Raw genomic sequence first — 15,000 nt, 5'->3', positions numbered from 1 at the left:
GAGTTGCCACTTCAACTTTTCACTGCGGTTGGTTACAGTTAGTGTTCTCGGGCTTAATAGTCGCCCAAGGGGGGTGATTGTGGGGTAGTGCCCGGGAGGGTGAGCTTTTAATTCGGCAGGAGGCATGTGGGGCCCTGGAGAACTCATCAACCTGTCAGTCAATGAGTTGTCACCAATGCAGTTGGTTAATGAGTTGCCAAATGTAAATTTGGTTAATGAGTTGCCACTTCAACTTTTCACTGCGGTTGGTTACAGTTAGTGTTCTCGGGCTTAATAGTCGCCCAAGGGGGGTGATTGTGGGGTAGTGCCCGGGAGGGTGAGCTTTTAATTCGGCAGGAGGCATGTGGGGCCCTGGAGAACTCATCAACCTGTCAGTCAATGAGTTGTCACCAATGCAGTTGGTTAATGAGTTGCCAAATGTAAAGTTGGTTAATGAGTTGCCAAATATAAATTTGGTTAATGAGTTGCCACTTCAACTTTTCACTGCGGTTGGTTACAGTTAGTGTTCTCGGGCTTAATAGTCGCCCAAGGGGGTGTATAGCGGTCGATGGCCGTTGTGGAGTGCGTTTATTGTGGGTTGATTTTGACTTTGCCTGGCTGGTGGAATTTGTGGGAGGCAGGCAAGGGGATTGGTGTGGGTTGGTTGGCCGGAAGGGAGCTGCTTGCATTGGGGTGTTATCCTGACTTTGTTTCGCTGGTGAGAGTAGGCAGCGGCAGGCAGGCAAGCGGAATGTCGTGTGGGGTGCAGTGAGAGGTTGTAATGACGCTGCTTTGCAGCTGACCATGTGCCCTGATTTGTGACGCCCGTTTGGAGGCTGATATCTGAGGAAGGCCGAGGCCGATTTCCTCCGGGTATGGCTCGTTGCGTGCGGCAGGGGGAGGCGCAGCGTACGGTACCGAGCACTCGGAGGTGCGGTGCTGCCCGCCGGAGTGACAGCGAAAGGCTGCGCACCGCTTTCCGCCTGGTAACTCGGCGTCCGTGAGACCGACCGACTCCGCTTTAGCGCCGGAGCTAGAGTGGGGCAAGGGGCACGTTTGGGTACCGGAACGATCACGTTCGCATACCGGGAAGTCGAGTGCCGGGCCGCTGAAAGCGAGCAGGGTGCCACCGCTCGGGGCCCCGGTTTGTCCGTCCCACCCGGAGGCCCATATCTCCGGAAGGCACAGGCCGATTTCCACCGGGTATGGCTCGTTGTGTGCGGCCGGACCAGGCGCAGCGGACGGTACCGAGCACTCGGAGGTCGGGCGCTGCCCGCCGGAGGTACAGCGAAAGGCTGCAAACCACTTTCCGCCGCCTCCCTCCGCGGGCGTGAGACCGACGGTCGTCGGGTTTAGTTCCGCGGCTAGAGCAGGACGAGGGGCAGCGAACGGTACCGGAACGAACCCGGTCGCACACCGGGAAGTCGAGTGCCGGGTCTCGAAACGGAGCCGGGTCGGCCCAGTTTAAAACGGAGAAGAGAGTGCTGCCCTCTGCGGGTGAAAACATGGAAGTACGTTGGTTAATGATTTCCAGTTCACCCCGCTTGGTCAGGCCCACTCGGAGGCGGATAACTCCGGAACGCCGAGGCCGATTTCCTCCGGGTATGGCTCGTTGCGTGCGGCAGGAGGAGGCGCAGCGTTCGGTACCGAGCACTCGGAGGTGCGGTGCTGCCCGCCGGAGTGACAGCGAAAGGCTGCGCACCGCTTTCCGCCTGCTAACTCGGCGTCCGTGAGACCGACCGACTCCGCTTTAGCACCGGAGCTAGAGTGGGGCAAGGGGCACCGAAGGGTACCGGAACGATGACGTTCGCACACCGGGAAGTCGAGTGCCGGGCCGCCGAAAGCGAGCAGGGTGCCACCGCTCGGGGCCCCGGTTTGTCCGTCCCACCCGGAGGCCCATATCTCCGGAAGGCACAGGCCGATTTCCTCCGGGTATGGCTCGTTGTGTGCGGCCGGACCAGGCGCAGCGGACGGTACCGAGCACTCGGAGGTCGGGCGCTGCCCGCCGGAGGTACAGCGAAAGGCTGCAAACCACTTTCCGCCGCCTCCCTCCGCGGGCGTGAGACCGACGGTCGTCGGGTTTGGTTCCCCGGCTCGAGCAGGACGAGGGGCAGCGAACGGTACCGGAACGAACCCGGTCGCACACCGGGAAGTCGAGTGCCGGGTCTCGAAACGGAGCCGGGTCGGCCCAGTTTAAAACGGAGAATAGAGTGCTGCCCTCTGCGGGTGAAAACCTGGAAGTACGTTGGTTAATGATTTCCAGTTCACCCCGCTTGGTCAGGCCCACTCGGAGGCGGATAACTCCGGAACGCCGAGGCCGATTTCCTCCGGGTATGGCTCGTTGCGTGCGGCAGGAGGCGGCGCAGCGTACGGTACCGAGCACTCGGAGATGCGGTGCTGCCCGCCGGAGTGACAGCGAAAGGCTGCGCACCGCTTTCCGCCTGGTAACTCGGCGTCCGTGAGACCGACCGACTCCGCTTTAGCACCGGAGCTAGAGTGGGGCAAGGGGCACCGAAGGGTACCGGAACGATCACGTTCGCATACCGGGAAGTCGAGTGCCGGGCCGCTGAAAGCGAGCAGGGTGCCACCGCTCGGGTCCCCGGTTTGTCCGTCCCACCCGGAGGCCCATATCTCCGGAAGGCACAGGCCGATTTCCTCCGGGTATGGCTCGTTGTGTGCGGCCGGACCAGGCGCAGCGGACGGTACCGAGCACTGGGAGGTGCGATGCTGCCCGCCGGAGTGACAGCGAAAGGCTGCGCACCGCTTTCCGCCTGCTAACTCGGCGTCCCTGAGACCGACCGACTCCGCTTTAGCACCGGAGCTAGAGTCGGGCAAGGGGCACTGTCGGGTACTGGAACGATCACGTTCGCATACCGGGAAGTCGAGTGCCGGGCCGCTGAAAGCGAGCAGGGTGCCACCGCTCGGGGCCCCGGTTTGTCCGTCCCACCCGGAGGCCCATATCTCCGGAAGGCACAGGCCGATTTCCACCGGGTATGGCTCGTTGTGTGCGGCCGGACCAGGCGCAGCGGACGGTACTGAGCACTCGGAGGTCGGGCGCTGCCCGCCGGAGGTACAGCGAAAGGCTGCAAACCACTTTCCGCCTGGTAACTCGGCGTCTGTGAGACCGACCGACTCCGCTTTACCGCCGGAGCTAGAGTGGGGCAAGGGGCACCGTTGGGTACCGGAACGATCACGTTCGCACACCGGGAAGTCGAGTGCCGGGTCTCGAAACGGAGCCGGGTCGGCCCAATTTAAAACGGAGAATAGAGTGCTGCCCTCTGCGGGTGAAAACCTGGAAGTACGTTGGTTAATGATTTCCAGTTCACCCCGCTTGGTCAGGCCCACTCGGAGGCGGATAACTCCGGAACGCCGAGGCCGATTTCCTCCGGGTATGGCTCGTTGCGTGCGGCAGGAGGAGGCGCAGCGTACGGTACCGAGCACTCGGAGGTGCGGTGCTGCCCGCCGGAGGCACAGCGGAAGGCTGCGCACCGCTTTCCGCCTGGTAACTCGGCGTCCGTGAGACCGACCGACTCCGCTTTAGCACCGGAGCTAGAGTGGGGCAAGGGGCACGGTTGGGTACCGGAAGGATGACGTTCGCACACCGGGAAGTCGTGTGCCGGGCCGCTGAAAGCGAGCAGGGTGCCACCGACTCGTCGGGCCCACTCGGAGGCTGATATCTCAGGAAGGCCGAGGCCGATTTCCTCCGGGTATGGCTCGTTGCGTGCGGCAGGAGGCGGCGCAGCGTACGGTACCGAGCACTCGGAGGTGCGGTGCTGCCCGCCGGAGTGACAGCGAAAGGCTGCGCACCGCTTTCCGCCTGGTAACTCGGCGTCCGTGAGACCGACCGACTCCGCTTTAGCACCGGAGCTAGAGTCGGGCAAGGGGCACCGTCGGGTACCGGAACGATGACGTTCGCACACCGGGAAGTCGAGTGCCGGGCCGCCGAAAGCGAGCAGGGTGCCACCGCTCGGGGCCCCGGTTTGTCCGTCCCACCCGGAGGCCCATATCTCCGGAAGGCACAGGCCGATTTCCACCGGGTATGGCTCGTTGTGTGCGGCCGGACCAGGCGCAGCGGACGGTACCAAGCACTCGGAGGTCGGGCGCTGCCCGCCGGAGGTACAGCGAAAGGCTGCAAACCACTTTCCGCCGCCTCCCTCCGCGGGCGTGAGACCGACGGTCGTCGGGTTTGCTTCCGCGGCTAGAGCAGGACGATGGGCAGCGAACGGTACCGGAACGAACCCGATCGCACACCGGGAAGTCGAGTGCCGGGTCTCGATACGGAGCCGGGTCGGCCCAATTTAAAACGGAGAAGAGAATAGAGTGCTGCCCTCTGCGGGTGAAAACCTGGAAGTACGTTGGTTAATGATTTCCAGTTCACCCCGCTTGGTCAGGCCCACTCGGAGGCGGATAACTCCGGAACGCCGAGGCCGATTTCCTCCGGGTATGGCTCGTTGCGTGCGGCAGGAGGCGGCGCAGCGTACGGTACCGTGCACTCGGAGATGCGGTGCTGCCCGCCGGAGTGACAGCGAAAGGCTGCGCACCGCTTTCCGCCTGGTAACTCGGCGTCCGTGAGACCGACCGACTCCGCTTTAGCACCGGAGCTAGAGTGGGGCAAGGGGCACGGTTGGGTACCGGAAGGATGACGTTCGCACACCGGGAAGTCGAGTGCCGGGCCGCCGAAAGCGAGCAGGGTGCCACCGCTCGGGGCCCCGGTTTGTCCGTCCCACCCGGAGGCCCATATCTCCGGAAGGCACAGGCCGATTTCCTCCGGGTATGGCTCGTTGCGTGCGGCCGGACCAGGCGCAGCGGACGGTACCGAGCACTCGGAGGTCGGGCGCTGCCCGCCGGAGGTACAGCGAAAGGCTGCAAACCACTTTCCGCCGCCTCCCTCCGCGGGCGTGAGACCGACGGTCGTCGGGTTTGTTTCCGCGGCTAGAGCAGGACGAGGGGCAGCGAACGGTACTGGAAGGAACCCGGTCGCACACCGGGAAGTCGACTAGCGGGCCGCCGAAAGCGAGCACGGGGCCCCGGTTTGTCCGTCCCACCCGGAGGCCCATATCTCTGGAAGGCACAGGCCGATTTCCACCGGGTATGGCTCGTTGTGTGCGGCAGGACCAGGCGCAGCGGACGGTACCGAGCACTCGGAGGTCGGGCGCTGCCCGCCGGAGGTACAGCGAAAGGCTGCAAACCACTTTCCGCCACCTCCCTCCGCGGGCGTGAGACCGACGGTCGTCGGGTTTGTCTCCGCGGCTAGAGCAGGACGAGGGGCAGCGAACGGTACCGGAACGAACCCGGTCACACACCGGGAAGTCGACCAGCGGGCCGCCGAAAGCGTGCTCGGGTCCCCGGTTTGTCTGTCCCACCCGGAGGCTGATATCTGAGGAAGTCCGAGGCCGATTTCCTCCGGCTAACTCGGCGGGCAATGTGTCCTCCCCCCACCATCTTCGGCTGATTACCGTGGCTGGACCGGATCAAGGAGCAACGGAACCGTGCCAGAACGACGTCGGTCGGACGGCGTGAACTGATAGTGCCGAGGCCGGAAACCGAGCCGGAAATGTGCACCGATTTATTGGTCCCACTCGCAGGCCCATATCTCCGGAAGGCCGAGGCCGATTTCCTCCGGGTATGGTTCGCTGCGTGCAGCCGGAAGGGGAGCAGCGGACGGCACTGAGCAGCCGGAGGTGCGGCGCTGCCCGCCGGAGCTGCAAGCGAAAGGCTGCGCACCGCTTTCCGCTGGTTAACTCGGCAGGCCGTCAGGCCGACCGACTCCGCTTCAGCACGGGAGCTAGAGTCGGGCAAGGGGCACCGAAGGGTACCGGAAGGATCACGTTCGGACACCGGGAAGTCGAGTGCCGGGCCGCCGAAAGCGAGCTCGGGGCCCCGGTTTGTCCGTCCCACCCGGAGGCCCATATCTCGAGAAGGCACAGGCCGATTTCCTCCGGGTTTGGCTCGCTGCGTGCGGCCGGACGAGGCGCAGCGAACGGTACCGAGCACTCGGAGGTGCGGCGCTGCCCGCCGGAGGTACAGCGAAAGGCTGCAAACCGCTTTCCGCCTCCTCTCCCCTCGGGCGTGAGACCGACGGTCGTCTGGTTTGCTTCCGCGGCAAGAGCAGGACGAGGGCCACCGAGCGGTACCAGAACGAACCCGGTCGCACACCGGGATGTCGAGTGCCCGGCCCAAACCCGCTACCCTCCCCCCCCTTCCCACCCGAAAGCGAGCCCCGGTTTGTGGATTAAAAGTGAAGCGGCAAAGATTTGTAAAACAGCGTGAAATGATGAACCAGAAGCCCAAAGTAATGGTGGGAATAAAAGTTCCGAAATGTGAAATGGTGAACCAGAAGTTGTGTGAACTGTTTAACCCAAAGTGGCAAAAATGGATTAAAAGGGGTGAAATGATCGACCGCAAAGCAGGGCAAGCATTAAACAAAAGCAGCAGCATTTTTTAAAAAGGGACAAATGGTTTACCAGAATCCCAAAAGAATGCTCAGAGACTTAAGTGCCAAAGGGGAAATGGTTAACCAGTAGCTGGGTGAACTGCTTAACCCAAAGTGGGAAAAAGGATAAAAAAGGGGTGAACTGATCAACCAGAAGTCGACAACAATGTGCGGCGATTAAGTCTGAAAGAGGGAAAGGTTGACCGGAAAGCAGGGAAATGATTAAACAAAAGCAGAAAAATTCAGTAAAAAGGGGCAAGTGGTGAACCAGAAGTTGGGTGAACTGCTTAACCAAAAGTGGGAAAGAGGATTAAAAGGGGAGAAATGTTGAACCAGATGTCGAAAACAATGCGCGGCGATGAAGTCTGAAAGAGGAAAAGGTTGACCGCAAAGCAGGGAAAGGATTAAACAGAAGCAGCAATATCTTTTAAAAAGGGACAAATGGTGAACCAGAATCCCAAAAGAATGCTCAGAGACTTAAGTCCCAAAGGGGCAAATGGTTAACCAGAAGCTGGGTGAACTGTTTAACCAAAAGTGGGAAAAAGGATTAAAATGTTGTGAAATGATTAACCAGAAGGCGAAAGCAAAGTGCGGCGGCGAAGTCCTAAAGGGGGAAAGTTTGACAAGAAAGCAGGGAAATGATTAAACCAAAGCGGAAAAATTCAGTAAAAAGGGGCAAATGGTTAACCAGAAGTTGGGAGAACTGCTTAACCAAAAGTGGGAAAGAGGATTAAAAGGGGAGAAATGTTGAACCAGATGTCGAAAACAATGCGCGGCGATGAAGTCTGAAAGAGGAAAAGGTTGACCGCAAAGCAGGGAAAGGATTAAACAGAAGCAGCAATATCTTTTAAAAAGGGACAAATGGTGAACCAGAATCACAAAAGAATGCTCAGAGACTTAAGTCCCAAAGGGGCAAATGGTTAACCAGAAGCTGGGTGAACTGTTTAACCAAAAGTGGGAAAAAGGATTAAAATGTTGTGAAATGATTAACCAGAAGGCGAAAGCAAAGTGCGGCGGCGAAGTCCTAAAGGGGAAAAGGTTGACCATAAAGCAGGGAAATGATTAAACAAAAGCAGAAAAATTCAGTAAGAAGGGGCAAATGGTTAACCAGAAGTTGGGTGAACTGCTTAACCAAAAGTGGGAAAAAGGATTAAAAGGGGAGAAATGTTGAACCAGATGTCGAAAACAATGCGCGGCGATGAAGTCTGAAAGAGGAAAAGGTTGACCGCAAAGCAGGGAAAGGATTAAACAGAAGCAGCAATATCTTTTAAAAAGGGACAAATGGTGAACCAGAATCCCAAAAGAATGCTCAGAGACTTAAGTCCCAAAGGGGCAAATGGTTAACCAGAAGCTGGGTGAACTGTCTAACCCAAAGTGGGAAAAAGGATTAAAAGGGGTGAAATGATTAACCAGAAGGCGAAAGCAAAGTGCGGCGGCGAAGTCCTAAAGGGGAAAAGGTTGACCAGAAAGCAGGGAAACGATTAAACAAAAGCGGCAACATTTTTTAAAAAGTGGCAAATGGTTAACCAGAATCCCAAAAGAATGCTCAGAGACTTAAGTCCCAAAGGGGAAATGGTTAACCAGAAGCTGGGGGAAATGGTGAACCAAAAGTGGGAAAAAGGATTAAAAGGGGAGAAATGTTTAACCAGAAGGCGAAAGCAAAGTGCGGCGGCAAAGTCCAAAAGGGGAAAAGGTTGACAAGAAAGCAGGGAAATGATTAAACCAAAGCGGAAAAATTCAGTATAATGGGGCAAATGGTTAACCAGAAGCTGGGTGAAATGGTTAACCGAAAGTGGCAAAAAAAGATTTAAAGGGGAAAAATGATTAACCAGAAGTCGACAACAATGCGCGGCGATGAAGTCTGAAAGGTGAAAAGGTTGACCACATATCAGGGAAACGATTAAACAAAAGCGGCAACATTTTTAAAAAAGTGGCAAGTGATTAACCAGAATCCCAAAAGAATGCTCAGAGACGAAGTCCCAAAGGGGAAATGGTTAACCAGAAGCTGGGGGAAATGGTTAACCAAAAGTTGCAAAAATGATTAAAAGGGGTGAAATGATTAACCAGAAGTCGAAAATAATGTGCGGCGATGAAGTCCTAAAGGGGAAAAGTTTGACCACAAAGCAGGGAAAGCATTAAACAAAAGCGGCAACATTTTTAAAAAAGTGGCAAATGATTAACCAGAATCCCAAAAGAATGCTCAGAGACTAAGTCCAAAAGGGGAAATGGTTAACCAGAAGCTGGGGGAAATGGTTAACCAAAAGTTGCAAAAATGATTAAAAGGGGTGAAATGATTAACCAGGAGGCTAAAGCAATGTGCCGCGGTGAAGTCCTAAAGGGGAAAAGGTTGACCAGAAAGCAGGGAAAGCATTAAACAAAAGCAGCATCATTTTTAAAAAAGGGGCAAATGGTTAACCAAAATCACAAAAGAATGCTCAGAGACTAAGTCCCAAAGGGGAAATGGTTAACCAGAAGCTGGGGGAAATGGTTAACCAAAAGTTGCAAAAATGATTAAAAGGGGTGAAATGATTAACCAGGAGGCTAAAGCAATGTGCCGCGGTGAAGTCTGAAAGAGGGAAAGGTTGACCAGAAAGCATTAAACAAAAGTGGCAACATTTTTTAAAAATTGGCAAATGATTAACCAGAATCCCAAAAGAATGCTCAGAGACTAAGTCCCAAAGGGGAAATGGTTAACCAGAAGCTGGGGGAAATGGTTAACCAAAAGTTGCAAAAATGATTAAAAGGGGTGAAATGATTAACCAGGAGGCTAAAGCAATGTGCCGCGGTGAAGTCTGAAAGAGGGAAAGGTTGACCAGAAAGCATTAAACAAAAGTGGCAACATTTTTTAAAAATTGGCAAATGATTAACCAGAATCCCAAAAGAATGCTCAGAGACCAAGTCCCAAAGGGGAAATGGTTAACCAGAAGCTGGGGGAAATGGTTAACCAAAAGTTGCAAAAATGATTAAAAGGGGTGAAATGATTAACCAGAAGTCGACAACAATGCGCGGCGATGAAGTCCTAAAGGGGAAAAGGTTGACCACATAGCAGGGAAACGATTAAACAAAAGCGGCAACATTTTTTAAAAAGTGGCAAATGATTAACCAGAATCCCAAAAGAATGCTCAGAGACTAAGTCCCAAAGGGGAAATGGTTAACCAGAAGCTGGGGGAAATGGTTAACCAAAAGTTGCAAAAATGATTAAAAGGGGTGAAATGATTAACCAGGAGGCTAAAGCAATGTGCTGCGGTGAAGTCCTAAAGGGGAAAAGGTTGACCAGAAAGCAGGGAAAGCATTAAACAAAAGCGGCAACATTTTTTAAAAAGTGGCAAATGATTAACCAGAATCCCAAAAGAATGCTCAGAGACTAAGTCCCAAAGGGGAAATGGTTAACCAGAAGCTGGGGGAAATGGTTAACCAAAAGTTGCAAAAATGATTAAAAGGGGTGAAATGATTAACCAGGAGGCTGAAGCAATGTGCCGCGGTGAAGTCCAAAAGGGGAAAAGGTTGACCACAAAGCAGGGAAAGCATTAAACAAAAGCGGCAACATTTTTTAAAAAGTGGCAAATGATTAACCAGAATCCCAAAAGAATGCTCAGAGACTAAGTCCCAAAGGGGAAATGGTTAACCAGAAGCTGGGGGAAATGGTTAACCAAAAGTTGCAAAAATGATTAAAAGGGGTGAAATGATTAACCAGGAGGCTAAAGCAATGTGCCGCGGTGAAGTCTGAAAGAGGCAAAGGTTGACCAGAAAGCATTAAACAACAGTGGCAACATTTTTTAAAAATTGGCAAATGATTAACCAGAATCCCAAAAGAATGCTCAGAGACTAAGTCCCAAAGGGGAAATGGTTAACCAGAAGCTGGGTGAAATGGTTAACCAAAAGTTGCAAAAATGATTAAAAGGGGTGAAATGATTAACCAGGAGGCTAAAGCAATGTGCCGCGGTGAAGTCTGAAAGAGGGAAAGGTTGACCAGAAAGCATTAAACAAAAGTGGCAACATTTTTTAAAAATTGGCAAATGATTAACCAGAATCCCAAAAGAATGCTCAGAGACCAAGTCCCAAAGGGGAAATGGTTAACCAGAAGCTGGGGGAAATGGTTAACCAAAAGTTGCAAAAATGATTAAAAGGGGTGAAATGATTAACCAGAAGTCGACAACAATGCGCGGCGATGAAGTCCTAAAGGGGAAAAGGTTGACCACATAGCAGGGAAACGATTAAACAAAAGCGGCAACATTTTTTAAAAAGTGGCAAATGATTAACCAGAATCCCAAAAGAATGCTCAGAGACTAAGTCCCAAAGGGGAAATGGTTAACCAGAAGCTGGGGGAAATGGTTAACCAAAAGTTGCAAAAATGATTAAAAGGGGTGAAATGATTAACCAGGAGGCTAAAGCAATGTGCTGCGGTGAAGTCCTAAAGGGGAAAAGGTTGACCAGAAAGCAGGGAAAGCATTAAACAAAAGCGGCAACATTTTTTAAAAAGTGGCAAATGATTAACCAGAATCCCAAAAGAATGCTCAGAGACTAAGTCCCAAAGGGGAAATGGTTAACCAGAAGCTGGGGGAAATGGTTAACCAAAAGTTGCAAAAATGATTAAAAGGGGTGAAATGATTAACCAGGAGGCTAAAGCAATGTGCCGCGGTGAAGTCTGAAAGAGGGAAAGGTTGACCAGAAAGCATTAAACAAAAGTGGCAACATTTTTTAAAAATTGGCAAATGATTAACCAGAATCCCAAAAGAATGCTCAGAGACCAAGTCCCAAAGGGGAAATGGTTAACCAGAAGCTGGGGGAAATGGTTAACCAAAAGTTGCAAAAATGATTAAAAGGGGTGAAATGATTAACCAGAAGTCGACAACAATGCGCGGCGATGAAGTCCTAAAGGGGAAAAGGTTGACCACATAGCAGGGAAACGATTAAACAAAAGCGGCAACATTTTTTAAAAAGTGGCAAATGATTAACCAGAATCCCAAAAGAATGCTCAGAGACTAAGTCCCAAAGGGGAAATGGTTAACCAGAAGCTGGGGGAAATGGTTAACCAAAAGTTGCAAAAATGATTAAAAGGGGTGAAATGATTAACCAGGAGGCTGAAGCAATGTGCCGCGGTGAAGTCCTAAAGGGGAAAAGGTTGACCACAAAGCAGGGAAAGCATTAAACAAAAGCGGCAACATTTTTAAAAAAGTGGCAAATGATTAACCAGAATCCCAAAAGAATGCTCAGAGACTAAGTCCCAAAGGGGAAATGGTTAACCAGAAGCTGGGTGAAATGGTTAACCAAAAGTTGCAAAAATGATTAAAAGGGGTGAAATGATTAACCAGGAGGCTAAAGCAATGTGCCGCGGTGAAGTCTGAAAGAGGGAAAGGTTGACCAGAAAGCATTAAACAAAAGTGGCAACATTTTTAAAAAATTGGCAAATGATTAACCAGAATCCCAAAAGAATGCTCAGAGACCAAGTCCCAAAGGGGAAATGGTTAACCAGAAGCTGGGGGAAATGGTTAACCAAAAGTTGCAAAAATGATTGAAAGGGGTGAAATGATTAACCAGGAGGCTGAAGCAATGTGCCGCGGTGAAGTCCAAAAGGGGAAAAGGTTGACCACAAAGCAGGGAAAGCATTAAACAAAAGCGGCAACATTTTTTAAAAAGTGGCAAATGATTAACCAGAATCCCAAAAGAATGCTCAGAGACTAAGTCCCAAAGGGGAAATGGTTAACCAGAAGCTGGGGGAAATGGTTAACCAAAAGTTGCAAAAATGATTAAAAGGGGTGAAATGATTAACCAGGAGGCTAAAGCAATGTGCCGCGGTGAAGTCTGAAAGAGGCAAAGGTTGACCAGAAAGCATTAAACAACAGTGGCAACATTTTTTAAAAATTGGCAAATGATTAACCAGAATCCCAAAAGAATGCTCAGAGACTAAGTCCCAAAGGGGAAATGGTTAACCAGAAGCTGGGTGAAATGGTTAACCAAAAGTTGCAAAAATGATTAAAAGGGGTGAAATGATCAACCAGAAGTCGAAAATTATGTGCGGCGATGAAGTCCTAAGGGGGAAAAGTTACCCAGAAGGCAGGGAAATGATCAAACGAAAGCAGCCAAAAAATTATTAAAAGAGGGGAACTGATGAACCAAAAGATGAGAAACGGCCCGCAGAGACTAAGTCCAAAACGGGAACTGGTGAACCGGAAATGATTAACCAAAAACGAAGTCCGAAGAGGGAACTGGTAAACCAGAACTGAGTAACCCGATTTTTAAAATTAATTATAAATGGGGAAACGATTGAGCAAAAGGCGGAAATTAAGTCACAGGGACCAGGTCCAAAAGGGCAAGAGGTTACCCCTTAGGGGGCATTCGTCAACTCAATCTGAAAATTTTGAAGGCAAATCTGACCAAAATGCGGAAATCGGACCACACCGCGAGGGGCGCCATTCGACGGGGCAGGGGTAGACGCGTCGAACGGTACCTGAAGGTCCCGGCTGCGACACGTGAGTCCGGAGATATGGCCAGTCAAAGTCTGATGGGAGGTACCGAAGCCGAAAAATCGAAACGCGTTTGCGGCGATTCGGTGTCAGAGAGTCGGTCACGAATTCAAATTCGTCCCGCTGATTCGCCAATTGCCAGCCGGTTCCGGGGGGATTGGCGGGGTACCTGCAGGATAGTAAGAGGTGGCATGTCGAGACTTAGCCTGTTTACCAGACTTGTGTCTAGCGCCTCCAGGTCTGCAGAGACCGACCCGGGCTGCCGCCCAACCGACTTTTAAGCCTTTTGGGAGTGGGAATTTTTCCCATTTTTCCCCATTTTTCGGGTTTTTTGGTCGGGCTTGAAAACGGCGGCCCCGAGGCCTCCCGGGGCTGGCGGGCTTCGGCTCCCTTGCGAGAGGGTCCGAATTCCACCCGTTTAAGCCCAGAAAGGAGTTCGGAAGTCAGTCGGTCGAGGGAACCCCTTCGGAAGTCCGACGGGGATGGATTCGGCCGGCGTTTCGGATCTCCGGTCAGAGGATTCCCCCCCTGGGCGGGGGGGTGCGAGTAGCTGCCGGCAAACGGTCCCTTGCACTTGTGGCACAAAAAGTCCGAGCACAGGTTAATGAGTTGGCCGCGGAAGCCCCTATGCCGAAATGAGAAAGCCCCCGTTGCGGGGATTTAGTGACGCATCTGCGGCCGGAGGCGGGAGGCCGTCCTGCCGAATTGACACTTGTCATTCGGGCACCTAGGGATTGGTCGGGTACCCGGAGATTTTCGAGAACACGATTTTCAGAGCTTTCTCTGACAGCCCAGGTGCACTTTAAGAGTGCCTGAAAAAGTGACACTTGGCAAAAGGCTCTCAATTTCAAAGCGGAGACCTTTACAAGAGCACTCGGAAGTCACCTGTCAGCATTTAAAGCTACATCAGGCGGCAATTTTCGAACTCTTTGTCAGTCTGAAATCGTGTTGAGCCTCGACAGCGTCGGGCTCAGGCAGGAGGAGCTTGCCAGCAGAGAGAGGCTCACCATGGATTGCTGGTGGATGCTTTTCGAAAACATATACACATTATATTATATTATAATAATATAAAGAAAAAAAAGAGTTTCTCAAAATCTCTGTGACACTTTGCAGATTTTTTTGAAAGCCAATAAAGAGAACTCTTTAACTTGAAAGTCACCTGTGCCGGCATAGCGATGACTTTAAAACAGGTTGACACTTTCGAGCCGCGGCGGCTCTGAATCACCCCAGACACCCAAGTGTGTTTGTGGGCAAGGCACCGCGGCCGGTGGGCTGCTTTTATAATAACGGGCACGCAGACTTTTTGAGAGGAATCGGTACTCTCTTCCGATCGATTTGGCGACTCGCGTCCGACATGGGAGGGCCCGAGCGGTCCAGCCAAGGCTGGTGTTCAGGCTCGTCAGGTTCCTCTCTCTGTCCCAAGTGGCAGACGGACAGTTTTAAAAGTCAGTGGGTTTTGTCGGCACGACTCTCCTGTTCACCCGCTGGCGTATTGCTCTCTTGTGAGGCCGAGAAGTCCACCTGTGTTGTCTAACAGAGGTCCGATTCAAGCTCCAGAGCCTGGGTGTCTGCCGTCTCGAGTGGAGCGGGAATGTGCACAGCAAGTCCCGTTCTGGTAGCTGAACACGAGATTTCTCTAGCAACTGAGCACCAAAACACGTCACCCTTTTAGAGCTGGAGGGCTGAGTGTGTGCATGTATCTTGAACGCTATGGTTTGCAAACTCCAGTCGGACCTGGCACACCAACCTCTCCCCTGTCACGGGCAGGGGGGGGAAGGCCATGTGTGCCCAGCAGACACGACGAAGGCGGCTAGAAAGGGTCACTGTAGCTTAACCACCCAAGCGTGTCCGTGACCTTAACGGTCTGTGCCTGGCAAAAGGTGGGCTCCTTTCGACTTTTGTTTGTCGCTGTCTGTCTGTCATGCATTACCGCTTGCAAGCCCAGGTTGGAACCGGCGCCAACCTCCCTCGTCATGGGGGGGGGGGAGGCCATGTGCCCAGCCCGACGGTGGCTGCAAAGGACCATTGTAGCTTTACCCCAAGCGTGTACATGACTTCGTATCGGCCGTCCCCGTCGGCTCAGCTAATGCGACACGTAACACACACACAGTCACTTGAGCAAAC

Source organism: Heptranchias perlo, unplaced genomic scaffold (assembly GCF_035084215.1).
Source record: "Heptranchias perlo isolate sHepPer1 unplaced genomic scaffold, sHepPer1.hap1 HAP1_SCAFFOLD_363, whole genome shotgun sequence".
Classification (NCBI taxonomy): domain Eukaryota; kingdom Metazoa; phylum Chordata; class Chondrichthyes; order Hexanchiformes; family Hexanchidae; genus Heptranchias; species Heptranchias perlo.
Note: the sequence above shows the minus strand (reverse complement) of the source record.